This window comes from Gymnodraco acuticeps, unplaced genomic scaffold (genome assembly GCF_902827175.1).
Source record: "Gymnodraco acuticeps unplaced genomic scaffold, fGymAcu1.1, whole genome shotgun sequence".
Classification (NCBI taxonomy): domain Eukaryota; kingdom Metazoa; phylum Chordata; class Actinopteri; order Perciformes; family Bathydraconidae; genus Gymnodraco; species Gymnodraco acuticeps.
Window position 1 is genome coordinate 4,585,550 of NW_022990981.1, and position 26,214 is coordinate 4,611,763.

Genomic DNA, 26,214 nt, shown 5'->3' on the forward strand with positions numbered 1-26,214 from the left:
AGCACATTTTATTTTTTAAAACATATTGATGTAAATACATATATCGATTTGTTGTATAAATATTGCAAATCAAAACCTTTATTCACTAATAATTACCAAACATCGTAGTTCTATCTCCTGTTATCAATGCATTCACATTGCCCGCCATGAACTTCCAGGGAACGATCCTCGTCTACATGAACCACGTGACGATAACCGTTTTTGGACTTCCGTTGTCGTAACTCTTCTATCTATATGGCGCTGGGTGCGGCCATAGCTCTGGGCGCGGCTACTGGGTATCCCTACGTAGCAATACCCAGGAAGTAAACAATGGAAAATGAGAAATCTCCAACGAGGCATTTTGGGGAGGTATTTTCTGCGTTAGTTTTACTCCCTACAGGGTGTACTTTGAGGGTTTGTGACTCTGCAGACCGTTTACATGCATAAAAGCCTTCATAACACACAAGGGACGGGTAATAACCGGAAAAGCATGACATGGGACCTTTAAATTACGGTTCAGAGTTGTTTTGTCAGGCAATACAAGCTTTTTCATTATGTTACCATGGAAATGTACCTTTGCTTTTTTGTATTAACCGTAACAACTTTACCAATTTACCATTTCACTCTGACTGGCAATAGGTTTCAGTGGTTCCCCTAGGATGGAGTCATAGCAGCGGTGCTAAGGCACGTGGGTTCTGCATAATGTGAGCGCGTAGCGTGTGGAGTTGTTTAGTGTGTGCGAAGTATGCCCCGCCAATTTGTTTCTATGTGTCTGCCAGCACAAGAAAGGCTCTTGAGGCCTAGTACCAGGGCCGGTTCTAGCCAATTTGCCGCCCTAGGCGAGATTTTATCTATAAAGAAAAAATCTCTACAAAAGACAAATACACTACAAAAACAGAAACGTATTGACAGGTAATATACGTCAAAATGGCTTCAAATGTATTCAGTATTGTATGAACATGTTTTAATTGGGGGGTGGACGTCACATCCTCTAGGGGGGACCGGGGGTATGTTCCCCCGGGAAGATTTTTTTTGAACATTTTAAAGTAAAATGTTTCAATCTGGTGCACTTTGAGCAGAATTACTAGAGACCTGATCTAGGGGATACAACATTTACATTTTAATAATCAAATAAGTATGTGAACATAACCAATAACCTTCCATAGCCAATAACAAATAAATGTATCTTATTTTACCTAGTTAACATTTATTTATGCATATTTTTGTATCTCTCCAACTTTAAATGGTATTTTTGGTTTTCTGTCTTCTATAGTATACATTGGAATGATTTCAAACCTGTTTTTATTTATCCTAATAATTATAATTATAATTATAATAATATTTGGAAATATGTGTTTACATAATTTGTAAACACATATTTGTTTGAGACCCACTGACTTAGACTAAAATTAACTATCTAAACTAGTGTTGTCACGATACCAACATTTTGGTTTCGATACCGATACCAAGTCAAGAATTGCGATTCCGATTATTTTTCGATACTTTTCTTTTATTATTTTCATGATCAATAAAATTGTAGTTTATCTGTTAAGTGTTTTCTTACAACATGGTCTCTTCTTTATACTTGAGTTTATGTGATTTATTTGATAGTTAACTTTATATTTTATTAACATGTAATAAATAGTACAGTAATATAAATAATTATTGACAAAATGTACATTGCAGATGTACTGCCACATTGGTAAGTTAGCTAAAAAGATAGCCATATTAGACAGTTATCATTGCCATTGATTGCCTCGTCAAACTACTAAAACGTTAGTTTGTCACAAAATAAATTACACTTGTTTGACTTAGATTTGACAGAATCGACTTAATTAATGGATTATCCAATTGTATATGATGTAGCGTGCATTGTGGATCAAGTAACAAAGTGCAGCCACTCTCCATTGACACTCTAAAGACGGCTGGCTTTTTATTTGAGCTCGCTGCATGCATTTTGTTTGAGGTTGCATACTGTGAGTTTTAAGCTGAGGCAGAGAGGAACCTTTCGTGTCAGGTTTGAGGTCACGTGTGTTAATATCAGACAGATCCAGTAAATTAGATGCATTCATCTCTTAAATCCCTCCACTGTCCCAAGTTTCATTTGTTGTAGAAGCATCAATGTAGGAAGAAGCACACAAAGCAAAGCCCTAGATGTGTCCTGCCACCTTTCAGAGATAGCACTTGTTATCCCGCTGCTCTGCTGTGTGTTTTTTACATTAGTTTTCCTGCTAATGATAAAAGCTTTTAGAAACAAAAAAAGGTTTCCCCCCCCCCACACTTAGTAACTATATCTCAATGAAAACATTTATTGTAAATATTTAATTTCCTCTTATGTCCAGACAACAGTAATGCCTTTTTAATGTAAGTATAGGGGCGCTTGTTTTTACCCTTTGTGCATCTCTCGTGGTACTTACTAGGGATGTCCCGATCACCTTTTTTTGCTCCCGATCCGATTCCGATCATTTGATTTTGACAATCTGCCGATACCGATTTTTCCTGATCCGATCTTTATGCAATGCATTAAGAGAAAAAAAAGGAAAAAAGCATTCAAGTTGTCCCTTAAGGTTATTTTTTTAATTTAAATGACAGTACCCAACTATCCATTCTATCCAACATGGATATAGCTTCTTTTTTTCACAGCAGCATTGGATCAGTTCAGTTGTGCAGCATTGGATCAAAACAAAATAAAGCTTATCAGTGGTCCACCACAAAATAACCATGTAAACAAATTGAGTGCAGATAGTGCAGTAACAAAACAAAAATAACTCTACTGGAAAGAGGTAGATTGACTAGCTTCACAAGTTCACATTCAGTCACAAATAATAAAATAAAATAAAAATGTGGCTTAGTGCAGAATTCTAGCCTTAAGACTAACTAGTCTAGTAATAACGCAATGAACAACAGCAGCTTAACATAACATGAATAAACAAAGTATTATATTTCCATCTTACTGGAGTAACACAATTCAATAGTAATCAGCAGCGAACCACTTCAACACGTGTGTTTCGGTGTATTCACGGCATTCATTTAGTTATTCTACACTATTGTTGTTTTATAGTTATTTGTTAATGTAACCCAATTTGTGTTCTTTGAAATTGAAAAGGATATCACATTGTGTTTGTTACTTTCGTTGCAGTTGTATATGTCTTAAGTGTAATTTGGCTTGGCTTCCTATTTGTGGACATGCTTTTATTTTGAAGGAGAGGTAGCGCTGTTGACAGGAAGTTGTTGTTGCTATGGAAACAACGTAATGAAGAAAAGTAATATCTACATATAAAGACGGAGAAAGTCAACGATAACGTTTATGGTTAAGTGTTAGCACCCCCCGAAGAGGCACAAGCTCTTACGTTGAAATTGGAGATTTCAATTAATTCAATTTGGAAAAAAAACGGGAAAAAACAAACGAAACGAATATCCGAATAACGAAATTGAAACCCGAATAGTACTCCTACGAACGAATATTCGGATATTCGGGTACAGCCCTAGTGTACTCACCGTGTTGTTGTTGGTGTTTGTTTCTCAGGTGGCGTGTTAGATTGGTCGTGTTGAACGTAGCTCTGTTCTTTCCACCACGCGGAACCTCCGCCTTGCAAACATTGCATCTGGCTGTTACACGGCCTTCGCTTTCAATTTTATAATACTTCCAAACTCCTGATATTTTCTCTGTCCCGACTCCCGAGTCACCAGCTGAACGTAGCCTCTCGTTAGCTTACAGCTACTATTAGACACTGCGCCCACTCTGTTGCCAGATTTGAGAGAAATAAGCAACCAGGTCTGAAAACAAGCCCAAGAGAAGCAACACATACATGATGTTGTGTCATTTTGAACCAAAACTAAGGCCTCAGGATGACTTTAAGATGTGAACATGGTCATTTTTGTTTTGTAACATTAAATACAATATATATTTTTTAAATTATAAAAAAAAAAAAGGATTCCCGATCCCCGATCTTTTTCTCCCGATTCCGATCTTTTAAAACTCACGTGATCGGCTCCGATCCCCTATCACGTGATCGGATCGGGACATCTCTAGTACTTACAGTTTGTTTAGCTACGTTGTTGGGATAGCATCGTTGTCATGATGATTGTTTGCTGAAAACAGAAAAACAGACATGACTTTCTGTGCAAGTATCAGTTCCAAAATAAACATATTTTCAATGAATCTGTTCAAGAAGGAGAGAATACAATTGAAACAGAAAAGTGTCACTAACGTTATATCCTGAGTTAATTGCATCTAATTTAGTCATATAACATAAATATGCATACATATTTTTGAACTTCATGTTAATAATTCAATACATTGCTTTTGCAATTTGCAGGATAAGTATTATTGCGTATGTGCAGTTGTCAGCGCAACAGGAAAAAAAAAGCATGCCTCTACCACATTCTCTGGTCATAAAAACAGAGTTTTAAACAGGTGAAATCTCAAAACAAGCCTCCCAATATGATATATATAGTGGTTAGGTGTGGTTTCATGTGAAAAGTCACATTTGATTAGATCCATTTATGTTTCTATACTTCCTTAAATGCTAGATCCAAAGGCATCACAATTATGTTTCAACAGATAATAGAGGCATGTTTTTCGAGAAATTCGAGATACCTGAACTATCAAAACAATGTCCAAAACCTGTAAATGAATTGTATTTTTCACTGTGTCTTTAAGCATATTTTCTTTAATGCAACATTTCCTGTATTCGTGGTGAGATCTGCTAGTCCATAGAGCTTTTGTGTGGTAAATGCAGCTGAAGCATAGTGAATCCCATCTTTACGTCACTGTTATAATGAAAGCTGAGCCATAGTAGTAACCATTAACATAATCTGTGAATTGACTGCAATATCATACATTGACAATGCCATTTGTATTGATATAGAACATATTGGTGTATTAAAGTTACAGATGTATTGTTTGATGTCCACCATGAACAGAGAACTTTGACACAGCCTCATGCTTTAGAGCAGGAGGGTGCAGATGCTGTATGAAAAGTTTAACTTATTTGGAAATACCTGCCGGAGCCTTTTCTGTTGCCATTATTATGACTAAAGCACTGCAAACTAAAGTGTACATATTGGCACAAAATGTTAAAGGAAAGAGTTTTCAAAGACATGACATGTTCAGCGCAGTACAGCGGCAGGCCCTCACAGAGTTATCAGAAATGAAGGTCAAAGTCTAAAGGGTCTGTGACGGTGGACTTTGTGTGTGCTCTAATGCAGACACAATTATGTCATGTAAGGTTATAGAGGCTCGATGTTCAGGCTAACAGTCTGCAGCAGGCATAGCGGTGTAATCGAGTGACAGCAGCAGGCCCAGGAGACACTGGACCAATACAGAGACTACACAGGCCCGGCAGGCAGGAACTGGGTCAGCTGAGACCCAGTGGAGGCAACCTGTGGGCAGGTGAGGAATGACACACTGGGAAGACTTCCAGAAAACACTGCAAGGTTAGGGAGGTAGACACTCATAGGCCTGTCGCGATAATCAATAAATTGACATATCGTACGATAAATAAAAATGGACTTGATAACTCTTCTGAGCTCGATAAATTGCCGTTTACATGCGTGTTTGTTTACATAAGGATGTGACCAGAATTGTAGCCCGGCGCGCTGTGAGGGGCGGGGCTCACACACAGCCAAGTCAGGACACTCCGCGTGCAACAGTGTAGCAGCCAAATTAATAATATAGAGACAAGCAGGAGACAACGTGTGACTTACTCGAGGGGCATTTGAAGTTAAATGGAATTGGTTGCAAAACCCAATACCACATTTGGATTTAAGCCAAATCAACGAGGCGAACCTACGGACTTGAACGAGCCGGGCGGTGTGTCGCATTTGTTTTTAAAAAGGTAGCAACAAAAGCTAGCAATACGACCAACCTTAAACTGCATCTGAAACACAACCACCCCATTCCGTGTTCCCAGCTGGGAGCAAACACGGCAGCTGGAGATGGAGAGCCCCCACCTTCCCGACAGTTTACAATCAAAGATGCATTTGCCTGACAATGCAAACATGTTGGTGTTCCTTGATCGAAATCTTTAAATACAGATTTGGATATGGCCTGTTGAGGCATCTGGGTCTTTGTATGGACAGTGGACTGTACACTTGACTGCTATTTTTAAGGATTTTTTTTGTGCTTGTGAGACAATGTGTGGTCATATTTTATTCATTTATTTATTTTTATATATATATGAGAGAGAGAGCTCTGTTTTCCAGCCTGAGTTTATTTAATTGATTGTTTTGGTTGTGTGTGATTTAATACATTTTTTATAATTGAATTTGTTTTATTTATTATATATAATTTATATATTTGAAGATTATTTCACATTTCATTTGCAATGTTGGATGTTCAATAAAAAGTTCTGTTTGAAAGGATGTACTTGAATTATTATTATATATTATCATTATGTCAGTGGTCTAAAATGGTCTTACAACGGTGCCGACAATATTATCGTTTATCGCAATAATTTCCGGGAAAATGTATCGTCCAACAAAATTAATTACCCACTCATACCCCTTTCACACCAACGCGGTAACAGGGCCGGTTCGGAGCTAGAGCCTGAAAAGCACCGTTTTTTCCTGTTCACACCGCAGCGACTACAGCCTCTAAGCTCCGGAATCCGGTTAGTTTCAAGCACCAAAAAATTGTCAAAAGCAAGCACCGCTTACGTCGGAGGCAGGGGCAGGGGCAGGGGCATCAGTTGTAATGTTATACCATAGTAATTAATGCTGCAAAGCTGGGTATTTTGAGATTGGCGCATGCAGAGGCTAACAACAGCTAGCTCTAACGCCATCGAATAGGACGTATATTTACCTTGTTTCTCCTACAGAATCGTCGTTGAAGTTGATGGTGATGATTGTAAAGAAGTCCTGAATGTAGCATTTAACGACTGTAAAGTTGGTAGTAAAGTCGTCCCTTTTCTTCTTTCGACAGAGCAAAACCAAAACGAGTAGCGCTTCAACACAATCTGCCGTTGTTTTGTAGTCGATTGTTGTTGTTGGTTTCCGCGCGGTTTGGCTTTATGAAGCAGGCACGCAAACGGATACGTCATGACGCAAACGATGACGCAGCACCAGTCGAGCGGTGTGAACAGAGCGGGAGCTGAACCGAAGAACCGGTTCTGAACCAGAAAAGCTCTAGCACGGAGCTAGAACGGGAAAAGCCTTGAAAGGGGTATCAGAGGCTGTGTGTGTCTGAAACTGGAGAGGAAACAGCGAGATTATGCACAATAATTGTTGCTGGTTTAGTGCTATGTTGATCAGTTAGTTAGTTTGTGTGACTTTGGTGTTCTAAAGGGCTAGTTCAAATTGTAATAATAAAAAAACAACTAACCGGTCGACGAAGTGGAAGACCAGCGTGTTCTACAAGGTCAAATTATTGTTCTGTCAAAAGAGCTTTGTTGTTTAAAGAGACAAAATCACATTTTAAATTGTATTGGTAGATGATGAAACTTCCACGATGATGGTCATTCAGAAAATTCTACTCCTCTTGATGATTACTCACATCTACAGGAGGAGTCAAACTGGGGCTTTGAAAGTCCCTCAGTCTGGGTGCCTGCTCACCTTTAAACTAGTCCAGGTGAAGCGCTCCTGAGCGGGTTGCAGGTCAGATACAAATCAGAGGAGCCTTTAGTTTCCTGTGCAGGGTATTTCCTGCACTCTCATAAGCCCTCAGGCACTTTCCTGTAAGCCCAGCGGAACTATACCTAGTTCAGGAAAGGTAACGTGCACTAATTCAACCTGAACATGCCTTCCACTCTGCTGCCATGCTGGAAAGACTGGTTATAAATACACCATAGAGCCCAGGATAAAGGCCACAGTATTTTCAGGGATATGTATTTTTTATTGGTTTGGTCTACCTTTACAGATGGTAAACATAAGGCCCAAATCAAGCTGTCTATTGTAGGAGCACTTAGAAAGCATGTGTCCACACAGGAATGATTGGGTCAGCTCTAGGAAAAAAGGAAAATCATGAGAACTCAAACACATCACGTTAAGCCCATAAAAGTAGCAGAGTGAAGCATGAACACGAAGATGAAGGTTAGAAGAAGGGTGTGACGCATGCTCATTTGTTTTTCAGTCTCTTTCAAGCCTGTCCATCATCACCCGATAAATATAGACCTTTACAGGGCCTAAAATGAGTTTCTTTGACAGATTGTGTCTCTTTAGAAATGTGTTAATGGTCTAATGTACTTGGATGATCACTTGTGTTTGATAGCAAATTGCTCCATCTGAATGTTTAATGGCTCTGATAATTTGAGTATTTAGCTCATTGTGTCTTTTCCCCTCTGTCTACACGACTGCAAATAGTTCAACAGCATTCTATGGGCTCAGAACAGTCTCATAATACACACATGCACACAGAAGGATTCACACTTGTGTTTTTCAATGCACACACAAATGTGTTCCGTTTCATATACATGTAAATACAATCCAAATGCAGAAAAAAGTTTTACATAAGTAAAAAAAAAGCTAAAAGCAGCTACAGAGACCATTCAACTAATAAAATATTCAGTTTTTTCTGCATTTTCAGCTAAATTCTGCGACAAATGTACACATTTTACAGCATTTGCACGCATTTTCAGCAGGAAATGCATTTTCTAGTTTAACCTAAGTTACCATAATGGTTTTGCCATTGACTGAAATTGGCTCAATTTATTTGATCATAGAAAATAAATGTCTGAAGACTTTAAAGGATCTGCAGTGTGACAGCAAATCTTCATGAATATCCTATTGAATGTAATGTAAATACATGCCTTCCTATAAGAAATGCGTGCTTCTTCAGCTGCACACGTGGAAGGTCAGATTCAACAAAAAAGTGGAGTCATGGTGATATTTGCAGGTTGGGCACATGGTCAATTCACTGCAGTGAATGCTCATGGAGAGATGTGGGACAATGCATGTGTTAGATGAAAGGACAGGTGTTCTGAAAACAAGTGAGTGTTTGCAGTTTGAGCTTTTAACACTGACACACACAGCTCATGGAGACACATTAAATCATTACTGCCTGATCGATGTCAACAAAGTGAGAATGTTTTTCACTGCTGTTTGCCTCTGACTGGCTTCAGACTGAGAGACAAACACAAACCATGAGCCCATCTGACCTGCGAGAAGAACACATTCCTTCTGGCCAGACCACCGTCTTACACAACTGCTCCTCTGACTGCTCCCGCTCCAGATGTTGAGCACACAATGTGCGGAACACTCTGTGTGTTTGGTTGTGTAGCTCAGAGACTGTATGCCTAAGATCAATCTCATTTAGTGGATACGCTTCTCAGGGGAGAGAACAGATCAAAGCTTATGGTCAGATGTTGATGCTGCTGTATATCAGTTTTTTTTTGGTTTGGTTTGGTAACACTCACATTACTGGATTTAATCTGTGGATTTCTGGAGTGTGTTTGGCAGTTAATCTGGCTGTGGTGGTTAGAGGCTGTCTGTATGAGAACGGCTGCAGGAGTGGAACTGCATGTTCCAGGCATGCTCAAAGAACATATTAGCTCTCAGTAAATCTACTCTGAGTAAATGAAGGCATATACAAAAAATATCCAACCTGCATAGGAATCGTGCTCAATTTAGGGGAAAACAAGCATACAGGAAGCAAGGCATATTTCTTTATAGTTAATAAGGTCCTCAGCTAACTGCTTCTTTCTCTGGGACTTTGTGGGGATATGTGGCTCGAGGGTTTTGGCAACCAGAAGGAGTCTGGCCGTGATGCCGATACTCGTTGGGGGCTGATGTTGATGTTTTCTTTCTTCTATACCTTTACTAGAAAAAGGTCCCACCAAGTGTTGACAGAGAGCTCTGACCTGTTGAGTAAACCCACACTGTCTCTGAAAAGGCATCACGCTTCCTCATTTCATTAAAAGCGTGCAACAACACAACAAATCAAATTGACTACCTATGTGTTGGGGTTGAAAGCAGAGATCTAATTGGTAGATATCATGGAGGAACAAATGAAAAAAAAATGACACATTTCTCCAGATCTACCAGCGATACAGCTTTCATAGTCAAACATACAATACATATGATATATATGGTAAATATAAAACTGTACTCAGTTCCTCCTTTCTGCTGCTTTCACCATGCTGATAAAAGACAACAAAGTGCTTTTTGAATAAAATAATGAAAGGAAATGATTTTGTACATTCTTAAACACAAATGAACATTGTAGTTGAAGAAGTGATACTGATACAAATTTAACTGTAAAAAGTGCAAATACTATATCAGTCTAAAACCTGTTTACTGTGTAATGTGGACACTGTGATGACAATAAACAAATAAATATATATATATATATATTGTGCAGCTGTTGATAAAGCTATTGAGTTTTATTCAGGCATTCTCTTTTCTCAACAAACATTAACTGAAGAACATTTAAACTTCATTAGGTTATTTTTAGGTTTCATTCATTAACATTTCCACATTTAATAGATATAGTAAAAAAGAGAAAGGTTCTCGGCCTGTGGTAACATATAAACCAGTCTCATATGCTTAATACTAAAACTGCTAATTGAAAGTAAAACAGTTTGAGAGGTGAAATCATCAACAACTGCATTTTGAATAGACACAAAAGGTGTTCATCAACACGGTGTCCCCGGAGAGACGTGTCCCCTGCCCCCCCGCTGCTGGTTACTTTCCTCCCAGGCCGGATACTCACTGTAGAAAACAGCTCCTCGGAAAATAAGCAGCATATACTAGAACAAGAAACGCCACTTCAAGAAATACTTGTTCCTTAACATGAGCGCAGCGTAAAGAAACTGAAGGGACGTTTAGAAAGGACTTAGTTGTCAGTTGCAAATTCTCCAAAACATTGTATTATACTTGCGAACTAAACAATTGTGAAGGAGGAATGGATAACAATCCCAAACTGGTGCCCACCCACTAATTATGGTGTGGGTACAAAGAGATTGTTGCCATTCTAAAGGGAGAAGGGGAGTGTAGGTGTATTAATTCCTGTTTCTTCCTGCTCCCTCAACTTGGAAGTTCAGATTTAGAAAAATAGACCCCCCTCCCTCAAAAGAAAAGAAAAAACAAGAACTGTCACATTGACTGACGCCACTCTCGTGTATCTGTGTTCCCACCACTGCTCCCTGTAGTATATGCCACACTGTGGCAATGTGGGAAACTGACAATGTCAATTTATCAGAACAAAAGAATTCCTCAGCAAGAGGAATACACATCTTCGGGCCCTGGAGACAAAAATCATTCCACCCCCACCCTTACCTGTATCTAAACAGAATGTAGGACATTCACAACACCAGAAATAGACATTTCACTCACAATTATCATTTCCGAATGTATCCCCTGCAGTCAGAAGTTAGGATCTCACTTTAAGAGTTAGAGCTGCACTTTAATGCTAACTTTCTCAAAGTAAACAATGGGAGGCAGCAGGATGAGCAGCAGCGGAAACCAAAGGGGGGGCAGTGTAAATAAAGTGTTCTGGATCCATTCTGCCCTAAATCATTGTCTCTCAGGGAAACTTGACTTTTTTTATTGAATTTGAGCTGTATAATTATGTTGTGTTTCTTTCCAGGTGTCTGATCCTGAAGTCCCCACCATCACTTCAAATTTGGGTAAGTGCTCAGCCTAGTTTTCACCTCCTTTCTTTGTGCCACTAACTAATCTCTTGCCTGTTTTTCTTTTCATTCATATTATTCACCACATTTGTCTTATTCGCAGACAATATAAGTATATATATAATGACCTTAAGTTGAATTATCCTTACTAAGGATCGACCGATATGGCTTTTTCAAGGCCAATACCGATTATTAGTAATCAAGGAGACCGATAACCGATATTTGGAACCGATATACATTTGCAGTAAAATTAGAAAGTCAAAATGTAGAATAACAGAACTTCTTTGAAATGCCTTTTTATGTTTAATGAACTTTTCAACATCTTAAAACTGGTTTCCTCTCTTGGCCCTTTCACACCAGCGCTTTTTCAGCTCCGGCTCGGAGCTGGAGCCTGAAAAGCGCCGTTTTTTCCTGTTCACACCGCAGCGGCGCCGGCTCTTAGCTCCGGAATCCGGTTCACTTCCAGCTCCAAAAAATTGTCGGTCTAGAGGCAAGAGCTTCGGAGCTAAGAGGTGGCGTCGCTTACGTCTCTCTTACGTCGAGGCGTGCAGGAAACTAAACCCACCTCCCCTGAACATGCCTGCCTACAAGCAGCAGTGCTTATAAACACACTTTATAAAGTCAGGCAACACTAACCAGGCTTCGTGTGATTCTGTTTATTTGTACCTTACTTTGACCATCCGTTCACTGTTATTGATCATTGTGGAGAGAGGCAGACGTGTTGTTTTGTATTATAGCAGCTATCGGATGGAATCAATACATGGGCTGCACAGGTTGTCGTGTCCGACTATCACAAGTAGAATCATTATAAAAATACGCCGGTAAAATGTGCCTGTAGAAAACGGTTTATGCCACAATAGGATAGCAATAGCAAGTAGTCAGTTTAGCTTCGGTTGCTATGCTAACATCACCCATTTTATACCAGAGAAACTTTCATAACAGCGTTGTGATGCCAAACAGCGTCAATTCAGACTGACACACATTCACTTAGGCTAAGGGGAACTGGGGATATGTATCAGCTGCTTGTGTGAGTCGGACAGTGAATACTTTAGAGCGGCCGCAGCAGTGTGAGCTAACCGGGAGCTAACGGAGGAGAATAAACTCCCGTGGAAGAGCAGCCAACACTGCAGCGGTCGGTAAATGCTGCAGAAACACATTAATAAACAATGAACCACGGCACTCTGGAGCAAAGCATAAGGTTGGAGAAGTCGTTATTTAATTTATTCTGGCTTCGTGTGATTAAAAGCAACACGATCATCGACCCGACGCAGTTCCCCGTTGTTGTGAGCGCCGTAATGCCGTTGGGGAGCAAATCAGCGATGTAAACGGTGACGTCATGACGCAGCAGCGGCAGCACCAGTCGGGTGCTAGGCGGTGTGAACAGAGCGGGAGCAGAAAAGGGAAACCGGAGCTGAACCAGAAAAGCTCCCGCTCGGAGCTAGAAAGGGAAAAGCGCTGGTGTGAAAGCCGCATCTGTGACCCTGAGTAAAGTAAATGAAGTAAAAATTAAATTAAAACTTGTTCTGAACTTCTGATATTTGAGTCTCACTCATTTAGTAGTCCCAATTCAGCAGCACCAGATTGTGGTGCAGAAAGCAGAGTTGCTGCGAGGCTCCACTAGCAGCCGTCCCAGTCGTCCCAGCGCGTCCCAGTTTCTCCGCTGCGAGACGCTACCCGCCCCTGGGTGCTCCTCCAACAATGCAACATAGTTAATAAGACATAACACAATAATACAAATACAAAAATAAAAATAGAGCAATAAGAATCAGAGTAGAATAGAATTATTAGTTCTTATTATACATCCATGATGATGCCCCATGATCACAACATGGCCCCCCTAAAGTCTGAGTGCCAAGGACCTCATATTATGTCTGTCATTCATGTTACATCACCGATTATAACAGTTTTCTTTCCTTTTTTCTCTTCTCTTCACTGAATAGTCCTGTCTTTAAGTATAACCCAATGTAAAGTCCTTTTCCTGCACCATTTTAAGGCTTCAAAACAGGCATTTTTACTGTATGTGTTTGGAGAAATTACACAATCAATGGCCCAGAATTGTACTTTATAAACTATGAATCTTGTGGTGCTTGAAGAAATACAGACTGGTTAAGTCGGCCAGGTTATATATATATATGCCTTTTTTGCAATATTTATTAAAATGTCACTAGTTATTTAAACAAACCACTATCTGAGGATAACAAGCAACCATAAAACACCCTTTACTAGCGAGCCATTGAAGCAATGAATAATTTATCCTTCCACTAATCTTTTCAACTGCTGGCCATTTAGTAAGGTAAAAAGCAAAAACGCCTCGCAGACGCTCTTCCGTTTACTTGTTTAATAAAGAAAAACAAATGGACCGTAGAAACACAGATTGTTATGGATGTTCTTTACAGAGTTCAGGTGTTTAACAGTCTTATGGCCTGTGGAATGAAGCTGTCCCTGAGTCTGGTGGTTTTAGTCCTGATGCTGCGGTAACGCCTGCCAGACGGCAGCAGACAGAACAGTTTGTGGCTGGGGTGATGGGGGTCTTTGATAATCCTGAGGGCTTTCTTCCTGAGCCGCTGGGAGTAGAGGTCCTCCATGGATGGAGGTCTGCCCGTCAGGAAGTTCAGGATCCAATCACAGAGGGCGCTGTTGAGCCCAAGGTCTCTGAGCTTGATGGCCAGCTTGGAGGGCACAATGGTGTTGAAGGCTGAACTGTAATCCATGAACAGCATTCTCACATATGTGTTCCTCTGGTCCAGGTGTGAGAGGGCAGTGTGGATGGTGAGGGCTATGGCGTCGTCTGTGGACCTGTTAGCTCTGTAGGCAAACTGCAGGGGGTCCAGAGAGTCAGGGAGGGAGGAGGTGATGAGTGTTTTGACTAACCGCTCAAAGCACTTCATGATGATGGAGGTGAGTGCTACTGGGCGGTAGTCATTGAGGCTGGTGGTTTTAGTCTTTTTGGGGACAGGAACGATGGTGGAGTGTTTGAAGCATGTGGGGACTACAGACTGCAGCAGGGACCTGTTGAAGATGTCTGTGAACACCTCTGCCAGCTGAACTGCACACACCCTGAGTAGTAACCTTCGGTACCACGTCATTGATGCATTTCCCAATGTAGCAAATAACCGTGTCCGGGTGTATGTTCGTATTGTTGTCCTCAAACACACTCAATCCATAGATTCAAAGCAGTGCGGCAGAGCTGAGTCTGACTCCTCACTCCAGCGTTGTATAGTCCGTGTCACCGGTCTGTCCCGTTTGAGTTTCTGCTTTTAAGCAGGCAGCAGCAGCAGAGAGATGTGGTCTGATTTGCCGAAGGGAGGGCGAGGGAGAACCTTATATCCATGTCGCAAAGGGGAATAAACATGGTCCAGTATGTTTCCCCCGCGCGTCGGGCAGCTGATGTGTTGGTAGTACTTCGGCAGGACTTTCTTCATATTAGCGGTGTTAAAATCCCCGGCGACAATGAAAGCCGCCTTTGGGCGTGAAGTCTCTGTCCTGTCGATCACACCGTACAGCTCGTCCAGTGCTGTGTTGTCGTCAGCGTGTGGCGGAACATACACTGCTGTAAGCACAACCAATGTAAATTATCTTGGCAAATGAAAAGGCCGGCATCCGATCATTAGGTGCTCTAAATGAGGAGAACAGTCTGAAGAAATAACCCCATATCCGAGCACCAGTTATCGTTCACCATAAAGCACACACCACCTCCCTTACTTTTCCCTGAGTTCTCCCGTTTCCTCAGCCTCACTAGCCCTCCGGCCCGGGACCCCCGCTTTGTCTTCCTCCTGCGCCGCTTAGGTATAGCAGCCACAATGACAGGTAGCCATGGCGATTTCCCATTGTCTGTTCTCGGTGATAGACTGCTGTCAACACAGTTTTTGATCTAGAAGTTCCTCTCTGCTATATTGTATAGCAGAGTTGGTGTTGCAGACAAAGTTAAAAGCACACACTGAAATGTTAACAAACACTGAAATAAAACGAAAAAAGAATTGTAGAGAAGCCAAAAACACGGCAGCCATCATTACAGGCGCCATTTTTTCATGAAGCATGAATTGAACATGTGAACGAACACGCATTCTGGCCCTGCACCAGTTTAACAGTTGCACAAATAAAATGGTGTATTTCTGTAATTATGATGATTCAATATACAAATACTTTTATTTTGCACATGATTGAAAAATGTATCATTGAGTTATTGAATATGAGAATGTTTTACAGTTTAAATTCCTCTGGCTATATCTTTTTGCGTAAAGTGTTGTTTTAAGGACACATAGAGTGCTCCTATGATCAATTCTTGATGTTTTCAACTACATTGGTGAAAAACCAAAGCTCTGTGTTCAAACAGAGCTTTGTCCAGTTTCTCTCTCTTCCTCTGATAGACATGAATCACATCGCTCCAGTGTTCCACCAGTCCGGCTGAAGTTTCCTGCAGCATAGTTATGGATCGAATATTTAGTGGAGGTTAGGTCCGTATCTGTCAAAGCACTGCTTCACAACTACATGGATTTGTGCTCGATGTTTACACCGTGTGTGCTGATCAAAATACATGTCAGATGACACTTTATGCCCTCAAAGATTTGATCTTGTACACAAAAAAGAAGTGTCCATGCTGCTTCTCTCAACATGCCACCATTTAAACACATATACTGGCAGCACACTTGAATATTTGTTTAGGTTTGAAATCCACTTCAAAAATAAAAAAGACCATGCTGGTAGACCTCATTGCTGCATATTAAGTACGCATTTGATGCACTAGTTAAGCCTCCAGCGATTCTTTGTCTTTTTTCCTGATTAGCTGACTCTTTGTTCATTATTCCTGATAAGCTGCTATAGAACCCATAACTGGCAGATCAAGGTTGTGTTTACATGTCCTGATAACACTAATGGTCCTCGCTATAATTGATTTAAGCCAACTTTTCACCAGTGTTTTGGTCACTTGACGCGTAAACTTGATGGAATAAAGAGCAGAAAGATATAACATGCAGACATCGAAATGAGTGAGCTTTAAGGTGCTTATGTTTAGCAAAGCATGCACAGTGGTTGAATACCAACATTTGATATATTTCTGAAACAGATGGCAAGGTGCTCATATGGGAACCTGAGCTCTTCTTCTCTGAATATGAAAATGTTGAACAGGTGGTCCAAAGACGCTTCCTTCGCCACTCCGGCTTTCATTAACACACTTTCATTCTTCTAGTAATAATAAGCTTACTTGTGCCCTGAGATATAGGGCAGACGAAAGAGCTGTGCTTTTTTTTAATAGGCAAAAACCGGCAAAACTGTGGCCTTGATATATATTATTAGACACAACCCTCTGAAACAACATCTTGAAGAAGCGTAGCTCCCCCTCCCCCAGTGAGACTGTTCTATGAAGCGATTGGTGTCCAAAAGTCTGTTCTTACGAGCACGTATTTATTTAGTGCTTAAGCTCATTTTCAGTGGCTATGTTTGATTACCCTTAGTCTTATTGGCATATGTTTAGATTTGCATTCTAAGTAAGAAGTTGTTTGTACTACTTTCAACCAAAGAATCATTAACAGAGTTTGAGCCTCTGTGACCTCATTGCAACAATAGCCATGTTTCTGTAAACATATTTTAAGCACATTTTGAAGTTTCACCTTAGAAACGTTTTTTGAAATGCCAAAATTCTAACAAAGCATCCTCAGTTGCACGGAACGAGATGCTCTGAATACTTTGTTGTATTATTTCTGAATTTTGGCTATAATAGTTTGACAATTGAATGGAACATTTAAAATGGCGTTACATCCCTGCGCTCACTTTTCCTCCTCAAATGAAGGACAGAGTTAGAACTTTTAGAAGACTTCTGATTTTAAGATTTTAATTGCAGAGTTGTTTTAGTTAACCGGCTAAATACTGCTAAAATAATTCAGTGAAATGCACCATTGGATGTACTCTCTCAATCACTATATTTGTAATCTTTATGATATATATACGGTATATATACTATACTTTTTTCTTTAGTGTATTTAAGATTTACACTAGTATATCTTTGTTAATATACAGTATGTCCAATCAAATGTGTGTATCATATTAATAAATATTTATTTTAAATTAGTTTGAAAGTTAAATCAACAACACCACACATTTCTGGATGTTTGAATGGTTATGTAAGGAGAGTTCTTTGTATACATGAGGATATCAAAAAGCAGTTTATTGATTCAAGTTCAAAATGTGGTTGTTCTGTATGAAACTCCAAAACCCTTAAGAAATATTTGAAGGTAAGCTAAGAGAAATGAGAACAGCAATGAATGCCTTTTACCCCCAACCGTACTCCCATACAGTAACTCATACACTGCATGCACGTCTGATTCATGCGAAGGAAACACAAATGCAGTGTGTTCCATGCAGCAATGACACTGTCAAGGTGACAAAGTGCAGGCAGAAGCTCCACGCAGGAGTTTCTCAGAGTGGACTGAAGCAGAAGTGAACATGCCGAGGATGCTTCTTCGCTTCTCCAACTGTTTGTTTGGATTCCTGGCTCACAGTTTGTCTGCTTGGGCCAGATTCTTGAAGCACACATCAAATGGACGGTTGACTAGCGAGGCAGTCTGCCAGCTGAATTTCAAGAACGCTTTAGCTTCGCTGTAGAATTTAAAATACTTAACTCTTCGTTGGGCTTGACTAGAGCTGTAGCCAAACGGCTTTCCTTTACTCATTTTGGAAGATAAGTGGACAAAGTCTTCAGTGTTTGCTGGGCTCTCAGTCAAATGTATATAATGGCAACGTGTTTCAATAGCCTTATATTGGCTTCCAATGCAATAACTGAATACTAAGGTAAACATCTTTTAGTTACAGTTAAGTCTTCACTCTGATTTATCGTGTTCCCTCACATTTTCTTAAGAGCTTCTCCAAGCGGATAATCTCAACAGCATGTTAGTGTTAAAAGCGCTTACAGCACTGAAAGGAAAAATCTATGTAGAAATTCATCCAAAATACTAATTTCTTTGGTTTTGCTTACTTGCAAAATGCCATGCCATCTTTATTCATCCTGTCAAATGATATTTCTGATTGGTAATACTTTTAGAACATCTTCTAAATGGTCTCCCAGTTTGATTTTTTTTTTACCAACGCTACCATAAGCCAGAACCTTTACATTCTATTTTCTTCCACAAGCCCTGCTATGCTGTGTCTTTGTCTATATTTAACAACGTTGTAAAGTGGAACATATACCCACGTGATGGGTGACTTAAGCATTGGATGGCTGGTTCCACTGCAACAAATGTTAAAGTGAACATTGTTCTTTGAGGGTTGAGCTGTTGTCTTTTTATTGGCAGCATTAAACAAAAGCTTCTTGTCCAATTTCCATAAAACTTGGTGGAAGGATGTAGCATGGGCCGATGAAGAGCTTGTGACATACTGTTGCAAATCTCAATGACTGGGAGGAAACACCAATTATTGTCCTTACTATTAGCTAGATTCATTTCTGAACTGATACAATTTAGCAACGCTACTTTAGAAAAGTTTCCCCCCACCTTTTTATTATTTTAGAATAATTTTACGTTTTGATTGCTCTTGAAAAAGACGAGAACATTGATATGGTTTGTTCCGATCTTCTCCTGCCAATGTTCCAAGATACAACCAACAATCTGAGGTGTGAACCAGCATGATACTGCGAGTCATGAACATCACGTGGCATACATACCACAGGGCTCATATTTCTCTTTCTCCTTTTCCTCATTTCATTATACTTGCTTTCTTTCTCCCCGTAAGCTACACATCTCTCCAGAGATAAGAATCGGTGAGTAGATAAGAATCGGTGAGTTATGAGGGTCGAGGTGTACGAGCCCAAATGGTCTGAGCTCGGTTACATTACTGAAATAAACAATAATCTAGGGATTTCTTTCCGAAAGATGGGTAGGTTTTGTTCTTGTTGTTTATAGAAACAATGAAACACTTTTAGTCATTTGAGCAACCTGAGGGAACTGTTCATTTAAAAATTCACTTAGTACATAAAAGCTCATTTCAGTAATGTTTCACCTAATAAGTTTAGGTTTGATTACTTTCAGATGAATTCCTAATCATTTTTTCATCAGAATGTTATCCTGGTAGTGTGAAGAACACTTTGGATAGCACTTAAAAACATATAAAGTCATGAGATAATGTATATGCTTTCTGATCCAAACATCCTCATTGGCTCTACATTCCTGGCTAAAGCCGTGGGCTCTGTTCAGCCTCAGTCTCCACGGTTACGCTAGCACGTTTCCACTTTTTACTTTCCACGGTCTAAAGTATCAAATATAAAATATAATCTACTCCCTCACATACAGAACAAGTTTTTCCTGCACTGAATTTTCATATTTGTGTGTAAAAAAGTGTCATTATTTGTATTGGTTTAGAGAATTTCTGCACTTTTTTTATGAATGATTTCCCTGATATTGACTCTAGGCTGACTTGGAATAACATTAAAAGCAAAGTTGAATCAGTGCAGCATATATATTGTTTACCTCAGTTTGTTTACATACAGTCTGGCACGTAGAATGCCAACACTGCGAGTGTGAATCTATGTCATTGAATGGCTCTGCTGCCTGAGCGGGGCCAGGCCGTAACCATGCAATGGAAAATAATGGTTTATTAAACTGGCATAAGAGAGATCTATTCTACCCTTTGTTCAGCACTCTGCAGATGTGTTTGATGGTTGCTATGATATTTACACACTGAGAATGATTTAAAAATAATTACTGTGGCTTTACATAAGGACATGGAGCACAAGATGACATTCTGCTGAGCTGTGATCACTTTCTACAAGGAAAGTGAGGAGCCTAAAACAAGTCAATAAGATGTGCTTAAGATGGGCAGATTAACTCAGCCCCAGAGTGATTAAGAGAGCTGACATAGATACCCCGGCTGGAACTTTAGAGGGACCAGTGAGTGGGTTTGGATTTGGTTTTAAGCAGCAGGGACACATAACAGCAATAGCCATCAGTCAATTAAGCATAAATCCTTCCAATAACAACTAGTTTAACTTTGCTTTTCAATTAATCTTCTTTGGGTGTCACCAAAGGTCACAGCGCTGCAGTGTGAGCAGTGGAAGATTACAAACAGATTCCAAACAACTGGCCATGTTATTTAACCCGGCCCACGGATGCTGCACAGATGCTCCTGGTCAGCCGGATTTCAGCACTTTGTTTTTCTGCAGGAGCGGGAAAACATCAGCTTTATTTGAAGAAGTGAGCCATGGATGAATCATGGTGTCCAATTTTCAGATTTACACAATAGCCTTCATTATTTTGTTCTCCTACCAAGGCCTTTCAAGAATGTTTGGGCATTAAAAAAACATCTGTGCAACATGTTTGCCAAAGCGATCTGTTAGAAATCCCAAAGCTCAAATCCTCATCTACTGTGGAGGGGAATCTCTCTGGGATTTAAATAGTCAAATCACATTGTTTACTGTACAAATAAAGCAAATGTTATTGACCAAAGTGAGTTTGAAGCAACAGACAAGTATTATGTCTTTCTGTATACACTAGAAAATGGCAATCTGCTGCACCTGCATTTGCTGATATCAAAATGTCCGTCATGATACGATTTAGATTTGATTCAGGGCCATCGCTATGATACTATCATATTTATGTATTTATTAGTTTATTGCACATATGGAAATTATTATAATTTTTTTGACACTTTATGCAGATTTTGTAGCCCATGATGAAAAATGTATTTGACCTTCCCCTTATTCAAAAACTAATACTAAAAAGTAATGGTCTGTCAGTCACAACTGCTTACAGATACTTACAGAGACATGAAACCAAAAACACAATCAAAATTCAACACACCAATCTAACATCGGCGAAACAGGTCACCTGACATCTTCATACTGTCTGATTACACTTTCGTTATACATTTTCTTAAACTTGAATATGTTCAATTGCATTGTTACTCCTCTAGTAACATTAAAGGTCACCCATACATCAACATGTGTCCCCTCTTCTCCATGTCTCTTCTACATCAACATGTGTCCCCTCTTCTCCATGTCTCTTCTACATCAACATGTGTCCCTTCTTCTCCATGTCTCTTCTACATCAACATGTGTCCCCTCTTCTTCATGTCTCTTCTACATCAACATGTGTCCCCTCTTCTTCATGTCTCTTCTACATCAACATGTGGTCCCCTCTTCTCCATGTCTCTTCTACATCAACATGTGTCCCCTCTTCTTCATGTCTCTTCTACATCAACATGTGTCCCCTCTTCTTCATGTCTCTTCTACATCAACATGTGTCCCCTCTTCTCCATGTCTCTTCTACATCAACATGTGTCCCCTCTTCTTCATGTCTCTTCTACATCAACATGTGTCCCCTCTTCTCCATGTCTCTTCTACATCAACATGTGTCTCCTCTTCTTCATGTCTCTTCTACATCAACATGGTCCCCTCTCTTCTTCATGTCTCTTCTACATCAACATGTGTCCCCTCTTCTTCATGTCTCTTCTACATCAACATGTGTCCCCTCTTCTTCATTTCTCTTCTACATCAACATGTCTCTTCTACATCAACATGTGTCCCCTCTTCTTCATGTCTCTTCTACATCAACATGTGTCCCCTCTTCTTCATGTCTCTTCTACATCAACATGTGTCTCCTCTTCTTTATGTCTCTTCTACATCAACATGTGTCCCCTCTTCTTCATGTCTCTTCTACAATCAACATGTGTCCCCTCTTCTCCATGTCTCTTCTACATCAACATGTGTCCCCTCTTCTCCATGTCTCTTCTACATCAACACGTGTCCCTCTTCTCCATGTCTCTTCTACATCTCTAACAAACACGTGTCCCCTCTTCTCCATGTCTCTTCTACATCAACATGTGTCCCCTCTTCTTCATGTCTCTTCTACATCAACATGTGTCCCCTCTTCTCCATGTCTCTTCTACATCAACATGTGTCCCCTCTTCTCCATGTCTCTTCTACATCAACACGTGTCCCCTCTTCTCCATGTCTCTTCTACATCAACCACGTGTCCCCTCTTCTCCATGTCTCTTCTACATCAACATGTGTCCCCTCTTCTTCATGTCTCTTCTTCATCACAACACGTGTCCCCTCTTCTTCATGTCTCTTCTACATCAACATGTGTCCCCTCTTCTTAATGTCTCTTCTACATCAACATGTGTCCCCTCTTCTTCATGTCTCTTCTACATCAACACGTGTCCCCTCTTCTTCATGTCTCTTCTACATCAACACGTGTCCCCTCTTCTTCATGTCTCTTCTACATCAAACCGTGTCCCCTCTTCTTCATGTCTCTTCTACATCAACATGTGTCCCCCTCTTCTCCATGTCTCTTCTACATCAACATGTGTCCCCTCTTCTTCACGTCTCTTCTACATCAACATGTGTCCCCTCTTCTTCATGTCTCTTCTACATCAACATGTGTCCCCTCTTCTTCATGTCTCTTCTACATCAACATGTGTCCCTCTTCTTCATGTCTCTTCTACATCAACATGTGTCCCCTCTTCTTCATGTCTCTTCTACATCAACATGTGTCTCCTCTTCTCCATGTCTCTTCTACATCAACATGTGTACTCCTCTAATCATGTCTCCTCTCACTCTTCATGTCTCTTCTACATCAACATGTGTCCCCTCTTCTTCATGTCTCTTCTACATCAACATGTGTCCCCTCTTCTTCATGTCTCTTCTACATCAACATGTTCCCCTCTTCTTCATGTCTCTTCTACATCAACATGTGTCTCCTCTTCTTCATGTCTCTTCTACATCAACATGTGTCCCCTCTTCTTCATGTCTCTTCTCTACATCAACATGTGTCCCCTCTCCCCTCTTCTTCATGTCTCTTCTACATCAACATGTGTCCCCTCTTCTCCATGTCTCTACATCAACATGTGTCCCCTCTTCTTCACGTCTCTTCTACATCAACATGTGTCCCCTCTTCTTCACGTCTCTTCTACATCAACATGTGTCCCCTCTTCTCCATGTCTCTTCTACATCAACATGTGTCCCCTCTTCTCCATGTCTCTTCTACGTCACAACATGTGTCCCCTCTTCTTCATGTCTCTTCCTACATCAACATGTGTCCCCCTCTTCTTCATGTCTCTTCTACATCAACATGTGTTCCTCCTCTTCTCCATGTCTCTTCTACATCAACATGTGTCCCCTCTTCTTCATGTCTCTTCTACATCAACATGTGTCTCCTCTTCTTCATGTCTCTTCTACATCAACATGTGTCCCCTCTTCTTCATGTCTCTTCTACATCAACATGTGTCCCCTCTTCTTCATGTCTCTTCTACAATCAACATGTGTCCCCATCTTCTTCATGTCTCTTCTACATCAACATGTGTCCCCTCTTCTTCATGTCTCTTCTACATCAACATGTGTCCCCTCTTCTTCATGTCTCTTCTACATCAACATGTGTCCCCTCTTCTCCATGTCCCTTCTACATCAACATGTCTCTTCCACATCAACATGTGTCCCCTCTTCTTCATGTCTTTTCTACATCAACATGTGTCCCCTCTTCTTCATGTCTCTTCTACATCAACATGTGTCCCCTCTTCTTCATGTCTCTTCTACATCAACATGTGTCCCCTCTTCTTCATGTCTCGTCTTCGTCAACATGTGTCCCCTCTTCTTCATGTCTCTTCTTCGTCAACATGTGTCCCCTCTTCTTCATGTCTCTTCTACGTCAACATGTGTCCCCTCTTCTTCATGTCTCTTCTTCATGTCATCAACATGTGTCCCCTCTTCTTCATGTCTCTTCTACATCAACATGTGTCCCCTCTTCTTCATGTCTCTTCTACATCAACATGTGTCCCCTCTTCTTCATGTCTCTTCTTCAGTCAACATGTGTCCCCTCTTCTCCATGTCTCTTTCTTACATCAACATGTGTCCCCTCTTCTTCATGTCTTTCTACATCAACATGTGTCCCCTCTTCTCTCCATGTCTCTTCTACATCAACATGTGTCCCCTCTTCTTCATGTCCTCTTCTACATCAACATGTGTCTCCTCTTCTTCATGGTCTCTTCTACATCAACATGTGTCCCCTCTTTTTTCATGTCCTCCTTCTACATCAACATGTGTCCCCTCTTCTTCTCTTCATGTCTCTTCTACATCAACATGTGTCTCCTCTTCTCCATGTCTCTTCTACATCAACATGTGTCCCCTCTTCTTCATGTCTCTTCTACATCAACATGTGTCCCCTCTTCTTCATGTCTCTTCTACATCAACATGTGTCCCCTCTTCTTCATGTCTCTTCTACATCAACATGTGTCCCCTCTTCTTCATATCTCTTCTACATCAACATGTGTCCCCTCTTCTTCATGTCTCTTCTACATCAACACGTGTCCCCTTCTTAATGTCTCTTCTACATCAACATGTGTCCCCTCTTCTTCATGTCTCTTCTACATCAACACGTGTCCCCTCTTCTTCATGTCTCTTCTACATCAACACGTGTCCCCTCTTCTTCATGTCTCTTCTACATCAACATGTCCCCTCTTCTTCATGTCTCTTCTACATCAACATGTCCCCTCTTCTCCATGTCTCTTCTACATCAACATGTGTCCCCTCTTCTTCACGTCTCTTCTACATCAACATGTGTCCCCTCTTCTTCATGTCTCTTCTACATCAACATGTGTCCCCTCTTCTTCATGTCTCTTCTACATCAACATGTGTCCCCTCTTCTTCATGTCTCTTCTACATCAACATGTGTCCCCTCTTCTTCATGTCTCTTCTACATCAACATGTGTCTCCTCTTCTCCATGTCTCTTCTACATCAACATGTGTCTCCTCTTCTTCATGTCTCTTCTACATCAACATGTGTCCCCTCTTCTTCATGTCTCTTCTACATCAACATGTGTCCCCTCTTCTTCATGTCTCTTCTACATCAACATGTGTCCCTCTTCTTCATGTCTCTTCTACATCAACATGTGTCCCTCTTCTTCATGTCTCTTCTACATCAACATGTGTCTCCTCTTTCTTCATGTCTCTTCTACATCAACATGTGTCCCCTCTTCTTCATGTCTCTTCTACATCAACATGTGTCCCCTCTTCTTCATGTCTCTTCTACATCAACATGTGTCCCCTCTTCTCCATGTCTCTTCTACATCAACATGTGTCCCCTCTTCTTCACGTCTCTTCTACATCAACATGTGTCCCCTCTTCTTCACGTCTCTTCTACAGCAACATGTGTCCCCTCTTCTCCATGTCTCTTCTACATCAACATGTGTCCCCTCTTCTCCATGTCTCTTCTACGTCAACATGTGTCCCCTCTTCTTCATGTCTCTTCTACATCAACATGTGTCCCCTCTTCTTCATGTCTCTTCTACACTCAACATGTGTCTCCTCTTCTCCATGTCTCTTCTACATCAACATGTGTCCCCTCTTCTTCATGTCTCTTCTACATCAACATGTGTCTCCTCTTCTTCATGTCTCTTCTACATCAACATGTGTCCCCTCTTCTTCATGTCTCTTCTACATCAACATGTGTCCCCTCTTCTTCATGTCTCTCTTCTACATCAACATGTGTCCCCTCTTCTTCATGTCTCTTCTACATCACATGTGTCCCCTCTTCTTCATGTCTCTTCTACATCAACATGTTCCCCTCTTCTTCATGTCTCTTCTACATCAACATGTGTCCCCTCTCTCCATGTCTCTTCTACATCAACATGTCTCTTCACATCAACATGTGTCCCCTCTTCTTCATGTCTTTTCACATCAACATGTGTCCCC

General features: G+C 40.6%; 1 protein-coding gene across 6 annotated transcripts in view; it reads left to right on the forward strand.

Moving 5' to 3' along the window:
• lpp (LIM domain containing preferred translocation partner in lipoma) overlaps window positions 1-26,214 on the forward strand; it is a 202,427-nt gene that overhangs the window by 19,912 nt on the left and 156,301 nt on the right. For all 6 annotated transcript variants that reach the window (XM_034235722.1, XM_034235725.1, XM_034235726.1 and 3 more), the window contains one exon: window positions 11,504-11,543. The gene's annotated coding sequence lies outside the window, so the exon portion shown is untranslated. The remainder of the gene's footprint in view (window positions 1-11,503; window positions 11,544-26,214) is intronic.